Genomic DNA, 9,380 nt, shown 5'->3' on the forward strand with positions numbered 1-9,380 from the left:
AAACCTATGTTTGGTGTTAGGGCCAGATGTCATTATAAGGATGTCTGGACAGGAGGTTGGAAGTTCCTGTAGGTCAGGATGGCCAAAAGTAGCAGAAATATGAAGAGCAGAGCACAGATGCTCCCACCTTCATAATTGAAAACTTGTCTCTCGGTCAATTGCTTTGCTTTGTGTTTCATTCAGATAAAGCTATCAATGACCATCTTTTAGTGCAGCTTTGTTTAGAATAGTGGCCCTCAAAGTTGGTTTTGGAGCCTCTGGGAAATGAGTGCTGTGAGATCAAAATTATTTTCATAGTAATTTAAAAATGTTATTTGCCTTTTCTCTCTCATTTGCCCAAGAATGTACAGTAGAGTTTTCCAGAAGCTACATGATGCATTATATCACAACAGATTTGAATGCAGAAACAGAGAATTCAGTTGTGTTCTAAGCCAGATATTAAAGAGATTTGCGAAAAGTAAAACAATAACATCTTTTAAATATTTTTGATCAAAATTGTTATTTCTGTGTCAACATGTAACAGAGTTATTATTTTTGAATGAGTTAAATGTTTTTAAAAGTCTTAGTTTTAATATTGAATATAGTAAATATGAATTGCTATAATCTACATAAACAAAAATTCTTTGGGGTTTCCTAGAAATTGTAGAAGTATAAGGAGTCTTGAGACCAAAAATTTCAGAATGTTGGCTTGGAGAATTCACAATAGTCGATTTCTCAATGACTTTGAGAGGGAGGATGTATGTCCTGATTCCCCCCACCTCAGGAAACAAGAGGTGGCAGGAAATACATGTATTTACAGGTCCCTGGTCTCCTTGTGTCAAACATCGCTCTCTGCACTGTTGATCTGTTTCCTTGGTAACCTAACTGTAGCTGCCACTTGTGGCCTATTAACAGCCTCCCCTGGCCAGTTGGATTCTACAGGGCAATGACGGGGGATAATTAGGAAACTTGGTAAGGAAGGTTCCTTGAGCAGGAAATTGGTTTCTCTGGAACTTGTTAGGCATTAACTCTACAGCCAAGACCATGAAAACATTTACTGAAATTAGCGATAGTGTGCAGATCCTCAGGGAGCACTTCTTCAGGGAAACTAGAGTCAGGAATCAGGGACTATGAGTTTATTCTTAAAGGCTTAGGTGTCCCTTTTAAGCTATAAGAGAGCAATTAGGTTAAAATGACTCCTGAGTTTCAAACGGAGTCACAGTTTTAAGCTTCTCCCTGGGGTTAAACATTGGTCTAGAGCAGGGGTGTGAGATGTAATTAAAGTTTACTTTAAATCCAGACATTTCCCTTCACGAGCCCCTTTGCCACCACAGACTTTAGTAATAGTTACAAAATCTTGCCGAACCTAGAGAAGTTGACCAAATTTAAGACAGCCTCAGCCAGGCGTGGATTTTTGATAGCTTGATCAGTCTCAACTCAATAAAAAGCAATACATTTTTCCTTGGATAACACGTGGAGGCTTTAAGATTTGTCCAATATAAGCACATGAATCTGAAGTAAAAATAAAACAAAACAAATCTACGAGAAAAACACAGTCATGTTTTCCCTGAAGAAAAATAAAAACCAAGGATTCAACAGAGCAAAAGGAAAAACAAGGGGCCCAGCCCAGAGGTCTCTATGTCGGGTGGGTTCCCTGCAGCCTGTGGAACCCCAGGTCTGTGCCAGGCTAACCCAGCCCCTCACAGAGAGTGACACATCTGACAGATTAATGGCAGCGCCATCATCTCCTCCTCCTATCGTTCAAATGCTCTACAGATGGCCTGAAATGGAAAGCAGTTTCAGTTCGACACAAAAGATCAACACATTACAATCAGAAGAGCATAAGCAGAGAGGGGGAACATGCCAGTGTGAAAATTTTGTAACAAAAGAAGAAAAATACAGACGTATGAAAATATAATGAATAATGATTTGAGTGTCTACTATGAGCCGGGTACGCTGCTGAGCTTTCTCATTTAATGCTGTTAATGGTCCTATAGCAGGGGTACTACTATTACCTTCATTTTACTCATGAAGAAACCTAGCTGGGAAGGCTTAACTGCATTGTCCAAAGCTAAGTGGCAGAAGAGGCAATGGAATACCTTTCCCTTTAACTCCAGGTTCTAAGTTTTGACCAGATCCTAGGCACAGCATGTCCCTTTTTTTCTTCATTCAACTCACACGCACATTGTCCAAAGCTAAGTGGCAGGAGAGGCAATAGAATACCTTTCCCTTTAACTCCAGGTTCTGAGTTTTGACCATATCCTAGGCACAGCATGTCCCTTTTCTTCTTCATTCAATTCACACTTACCAAGGGGTCACTCCATGCTAGACTTGAAAATAAGGAACCGAAACAGACATTGTTCCTGCCCATATGGGGCCTATAGTAAATGGCAAAATACATACATAAAATAATTTCATAAATCAGCACATTCTCACAAGCCAATAGGTGTTTGGAGGAATATGTAATGCAAACCAATAAGACCATCTATCTATCAATCATCTCTCTATTGATCTATCTATCTTGACCTAGGCTGGATAGGTTAAGAAAGACATCTCCAAGAAAGTGATATTTACATTTAAATCTGAAGTTTAAATAGGAATTAACCAGGGAGTTTATAGAGAGTAGGTGGCAGAGAGAGCCATGGGCAGAAACAACAAAAGCTCTGTGGCAAAAAGAAATCTCAAAGAACTCAAAGAAGTATGAGAAGTATTAATATCATAACTGAGGAGGTCTTAGGTTTAGACATATAGTGCTCGCTTTGGGAGCACATGTACTAGAATTGGATACAGAGAAGATTAGCATGGCCCATGAGCAAGGATTGGACATAGGAAACTTCAATACTTCATTAAGGATGCAATTGAAAAATCTCTGTTGCTATGTTTTGATTTTGATTTTTTGTTTGTTTTGAACTTTTGGCTGTTTTTCTCATGTGAGAAATGTTTCATATATAGATGACAGAGACTAATGTAATAAATATTCATGTAACTACTACGAACTTAAATGGAATACGATAATTGGATAATGCTTTTAAATAATATGACCTCGATTATAATCGAAGTCTCTTGTATATACCTAATGACATCAAAAAGTTTTAAGCCAAGAGCAGACATGAACAGATTTGCATTTTGAGAAGATCTTTGAGAAGTTGCAGTGTAGGCAATGGGAAACAGACATTGATACAGGGATTCCAGTTGGCTGACTATTGAGGCTGTCCAGGTAAGAGGTGTGATGGGCTGAACTGTGGTGGTTTCAAAAGAGACAGATAGACTGGGGAGGTATTGGGATGAAACTGGCATGCCCATTAGTGATGGACTGGTTAAGGCGAGTGAGAGGGTGCCATAGGGGCTGAAGATAACTTTTGAAATAATCTCTCATGAAGTGAAACAGTATTTCTAGGGGTAAAAGTATCTATCCTTAGTGATTGTCTCAAGAATTAAGAACAAAGTACAACCAAATTAAAATAGAAACACAATTTTAAAGAATTTTAAAATTACAATTAAGGAATTTTAATTTTTTTTTTTTTTGAGATGGACTCTCCTTCTGTTGCCCAGGCTGGAGTGTTGTGGCGCGATCTTGGCTCACTGCAAGCTTTGCCTTCACTGCAAGCTCCGCCTTCCGGGTTCATGCCATTCTCCTGCCTCAGCCTCCCAAGTAGCTGGGACTACAGGTGCTCGCCACCAAGCCTGGCTAATTTTTTGTATTTTTAGTACAGACGGGGTTTCACTGTGTTAGCCAGGATAGTCTGTATCTCCTGACCTCATTATCTGCCTGCCTTGGCCTCCCAAAGTGCTGAGATTACAGGAGTGAGCCACTGCACCCGGCCAAGGAATTTTAATTTTAAGAATTTTGATTTTTAAATATTTTAGGTTGATTTATATAATTAGTCAATATATCTATTCACTATATCCTTTTCCCTAAGCAAGATTAAAACTTCAGGTCAGGCACGGTGGCTCACGCCTGTAATCCCAACATTTTGGAAGGCCAAGATGGGCAGATCACCTGAGACAAGGAGTTCGAGATCAGCCTGGCCAACATGCTGAAACCCCGTCTCTACTAAAAATACAAAAATTAACTGGGTGTGGTGGCTCGTGCCTGTAGTCCCAGCTACTTGGGAGGCTGAGGCATGGGAATTGCTTGAACTCAGGAGGTGGGGGTTGCAGTGAACTGCAGTCCAGCCTGGGCAACAGAGTGAGACGCAGTCTCAAAAAAAAAAAAAAGGTAAAACTTCAGTACACTTTTACTTTCTTCTCCCCCAAACCCACTCTCTTGCCTTGTATTATTATCTCTCATGCTGACACTGAGATTTCTTTCCAAACTCATTTTTTTTGCAGCCTGCATCAATAATTATTTGAGTTTAATTATATGATTTCCTTGAGTTTTACATCATCACTTGTGTGTGTGTGTGTGTGTGTGTGTGTGTGTGAGATTTCCCTGTGACCTGAATTCATTTTTCTTTCTTTTTTTTTTTTTTTTTTGCTGGAATAGATCCTTGAATAGTTCTTTCAGAGAGAACCTGAGAGCAATAAACTTCCTGAAATCTTGCATGTTTGAAATGCTTTGTTTTGTACTTCATCTCAATGCTAGTTTGACTAGATGTAGTTAAGGTTCAAAATAAACTTTTCTTAGAACTTTGAGGAAATTCTATTGCATTCTATCACAAAGTGTTGCTAAAGAAAATCATGGGATTAGTCTTTTTATTTCTTTAGAGTCAAATTATGTTCTCCCCCTGTGCCCCAAATCTGTAATATTACACCCCATTCTTGATGCTCTGAAACTTACCATGGGAGGAATCTGGATTTGTGCCTCTGTAACATTCACCATGCTTGTCACTCAATGGGACTTTTAAATCTGAAGACTTTTGTGTTTCTTAAGCTGTGTGAAATGTTCTTAAAGTCATCTTTGTTTTCTCTCCTCCATTCTTTCTATTTTCTCCTTTTGGAACTCTATTTAAATAAATAGGGGTTGAGTTTCTGAATATATCTTTTGCATGTCCACTTTTCTCTTTTATTTTCCAAATCTTTCCTTTCTGTTCTGCTTTTAGGTGGTAAAAACAAAGTTTAGTTTTCTAGCCCATCAGTCCCTTCTTCAATCATGTCTATTCCCTTTTTAAGCCCATTTTTTATCTAATAAGTTTCAAGGGGGCGGAGCAAGATGGCCGAATAGGAACAGCTCCAGTCTCCAACTCCCAGCGCGAGCAACACAGAAGACAGGTGATTTCTGCATTTTCAACTGAGGTACCGGGTTTATCTCACTAGGGAGTGCCTGACAATCAGTGCTGGTCAGCCGCTACAGCCCGACCAGCAAGAGCTGAAGCAGGGCGAGGCATTGCCTCCCCTGGGAAGTGCAAGGGAGAAGGGAATCCCTTTTCCTAGCCAGGGGAACTGAGACACACAACACCTGGAAAATTGGGTAACTCCCACCCCAATACTGTGTTTTACCAAGGATCTTAGCAAACGGGCACACCAGGAGACTATATCCCACACCTGGCCGGGAGGGTCCCACGCCCACGGAGCATCTTTCATTGCTAGCACAGCAGTCTGCGATCTCCTGGCAAGGCAGCAGTGAGGCTGGGGCGGGGGGGGGGCGCCCGCCATTGCTGAGGCTTAAGTAGATAAACAAAGAGGCTGGGAAGCTCGAACTGGGTGGAGCTCACAGCAGCTCAAGCAGTCCTGCCTGTCTCTGTAGACTCCACCTCTGGGGACAGGGCACAGCTAAACAACAACAACAACAACAAAAAGCAGCTTAAACCTCTGCAGACTCAAACGACTCTGTCTGACAGCTTTGAAGAGAGCAGTGGATCTCCCAACACGGAGCTTGAGATCTGAGAACGGACAGACTGCCTGCTCAAGTGGGTCCCTGACCCCTGAGTAGCCTAACTGGGAGACATCCCCCACTAGGGGCAGACCGACACCCCACACCTCACATGGTGGAGTACACCCCTGAGAGGAAGCTTCCAAAGCAAGAATCAGACAGGTACACTCGCTGTTCAGCAATATTCTACCTTCTACAGCCTCTGCTGCTGATACCCAGGCAAACAGGGTCTGGAGTGGACCTCAAGCAATCTCCAACAGACCTACAGCTGAGGGTCCTGACTGTTAGAAGGAAAACTAACAAACAGGAAGGACACCCACACCAAAACCCCATCAGTACATCACCATCAGCAAAGACCAGAGGCAGATAAAACCACAAAGATGGGGAAAAAGCAGGGCAGAAAAGCTGGAAATTCAAAAAATAAGAGCGCATCTCCCCCTGCAAAGGAATGCAGCTCATCGCCAGCAATGGATCAAAGCTGGACGAAGAATGACTTTGACGAGAAGAGAGGAGAAGGCTCCAGTCCATCAAATTCTCAGAGCTAAAGGAGGAATTATGTACCCAGTGCAAAGAAACTAAAAATCTTGAAAAAAGAGTGGAAGAATTGATAACTAAAATAATTAATGCAGAGAAGGCCATAAACGAATGGACAGAGATGAAAACCATGACACGAGAAATACATGACAAATGCACAAGCTTCAGTAACCGACTTGATCAACTGGAAGAAAGAGTATCAGCGATTGAGGATCAAATGAATGAAATGAAGCGAGAAGAGAAACCTAAAGAAAAAAGAAGAAAAAGAAATGAACAAAGCCTGCAGCCTGCAAGAAGTATGGGATTATGTAAAAAGACCAAATCTACGTCTGATTGGGGTGCCTGAAAGTGAGGGGGAAAATGGAACCAAGTTGGAAAACACTCTTCAGTATATCATCCAGGAGAACTTCCCCAACCTAGTAAGGCAGGCCAACATTCAAATTCAGGAAATACAGAGAACGCCACAAAGATACTCCTCGAGAAGAGCAACTCCAAGACACATAATTGCCAGATTCACCAAAGTTGAAATGAAGGAAAAAATCTTAAGGGCAGCCAGAGAGAAAGGTCGGGTTACCCACAAAGGGAAGCCCATCAGACTAACAGCAGATCTCTCGGCAGAAACTCTACAAGCCAGAAGAGAGTGGGGGCCAATATTCAACATTCTTAAAGAAAAGAATTTTCAACCCAGAATTTCATATCCAGCCAAACTAAGTTTCATAAGTGAAGGAGAAATAAAATCCTTTACAGATAAGCAAATGCTTAGAGATTTTGTCACCACTAGGCCTGCCTTACAAGAGACCCTGAAGGAAGCACTAAACATGGAAAGGAACAACTGGTACCAGCCATTGCAAAAACACGCCAAAATGTAAAGACCATCAAGGCTAGGAAGAAACTGCATCAACTAACGAGCAAAATAACCAGTTAATATCATAATGGCAGGATCAAGTTCACACATAACAGTATTAACCTGAAATGTAAATGGACTAAATGCTCCAATTAAAAGACACAGACTGGCAAACTGGATAAAGAGTCAAGACCCATCAGTTTGCTGTATTCAGGAGACCCATCTCACATGCAGAGACATACATAGACTCATAAAGGGATGGAGGAAGATTTACCAAGCAAATGGAGAACAAAAAAAAGCCAGGGTTGCAATACTAGTCTCTGATAAGACAGACTTTAAACCATCAAAGATCAAAAGAGACAAAGAAGGCCATTACATAATGGTAAAGGGTTCAATTCAACAGGAAGAGCTAACTACCCTAAATATATATGCACCCAATACAGGAGCACCCAGATTCATAAAGCAAGTCCTTAGAGACTTACAAAGAGACTTAGACTCCCATACAATAATAATGGGAGACTTCAACACTCCACTGTCAACATTAGACAGATCAACGAGACAGAAAGTTAACAAGGATATCCAGGAATTGAACTCATCTCTGCAGCAAGCAGACCTAATAGACATCTACAGAACTCTCCACCCCAAATCAACAGAATATACATTCTATTCAGCACCACATCACACTTATTCCAAAATTGACCACATAATTGGAAGTAAAGCACTCCTCAGCAAATGTACAAGAACAGAAATTATTTTAGATTAGGAAAGATCTAAAATTGACACACTAACATCACAATTAAAAGAACTAGAGAAGCAAGAGCAAACACATTCCGAAGCTAGCAGAAGGCAAGAAATAACTAAGATCAGAGCAGAACTGAGGGAGATAGAGACACAAAAAACCCTCCAAAAAATCAATGAATCCAGGAGTTGGTTTTTTGAAAAGATCAACAAAATTGATGGACCACTAGCAAGACTCATAAAGAAGAAAAGAGAGAAGAATCAAATAGACGCAATAAAAAATGATAAAGGGGATATCACCACTGACCCCACAGAATTACAAACTACCATCAGAGAATACTATAAACACCTCTATGCAAATAAACTAGAAAATCTAGAAGAAATGGATAATTTCCTGGACACTTACACTCTCCCAAGACTAAACCAGGAAGAAGCTGAATTCCTGAATAGACCAATAGCAGGCTCTGAAATTGAGGCAATAATTAATAGCCTACCAACAAAAAAAAGTTCAGGACCAGATGGATTCACAGCTGAATTCTACCAGAGGTACAAGGAGGAGCTGGTACCATTCCTTCTGAAACTATTCCAATCAATAGAAAAAGAGGGAATCCTCCCTAACTCATTTTATGAGGCCAACATCATCCTGATACCAAAGCCTGGCAGAGACACAACAAAAAAAGAGAATTTTAGACCAATATCCCTGATGAACATCGATGCAAAAATCCTCAATAAAATACTGGCAAACCGGATCCAGCAGCACATCAAAAAGCTTATCCACCACGATCAAGTGGGCTTCATTCCTGGGATGCAAGTCTGGTTCAACAAACGCAAATCAATAAACTTAATCCAGCATATAAAAAGAACCAAAGACAAGAACCACATGATTATCTCAATAGATGCAGAAAAGGCCTCTGACAAAATTCAACAGCCCTTCGTGCTAAAAACGCTCAATAAATTCGGTATTGATGGAACATATCTCAAAATCATAAGAGCTATTTATGACAAACCCACAGCCAATATCATACTGAATGGGCAAAAACTGGAAAAATTCCCTTTGAAAACTGGCACAAGACAGGGATGCCCTCTCTCACCACTCCCATTCAACATAGTGTTGGAAGTTCTGGCTAGGGCAATCAGGGAAGAGAAAGAAATAAAGGGTATTCAGTTAGGAAAAGAAGTCATATTGTCCCTGTTTACAGATGGCATGATTGTATATTTAGAAAACCCCATTGTCTCAGCCCAAAATCTCCTTAAGCTGATAAGCAACTTCAGCAAAGTCTCAGGATACAAAATTAATGTGCAAAAATCACAAGCATTCTTATATACCAGTAACAGACAAACAGAGAGCCAAATCAGGAATGAACTTCCATTCACAATTGCTTCAAAGAGAATGAAATACCTAGGAATCCAACTGACAAGGGATGTAAAGGACCTCTTCAAGGAGAACTACAAACCACTGCTCAGTGAAATAAA

General features: G+C 40.6%; 1 pseudogene; it reads left to right on the forward strand.

Annotated features, from left to right (window-relative positions):
• Positions 1-2,729: 2,729 nt before the first annotated feature.
• LOC112427878 (U6 spliceosomal RNA) lies at positions 2,730-2,826 on the forward strand (annotated as a pseudogene).
• The last annotated feature ends 6,554 nt before the right edge of the window (positions 2,827-9,380 follow it).

The sequence above is a fragment of the Macaca nemestrina genome, chromosome 12 (assembly GCF_043159975.1).
Source record: "Macaca nemestrina isolate mMacNem1 chromosome 12, mMacNem.hap1, whole genome shotgun sequence".
Classification (NCBI taxonomy): domain Eukaryota; kingdom Metazoa; phylum Chordata; class Mammalia; order Primates; family Cercopithecidae; genus Macaca; species Macaca nemestrina.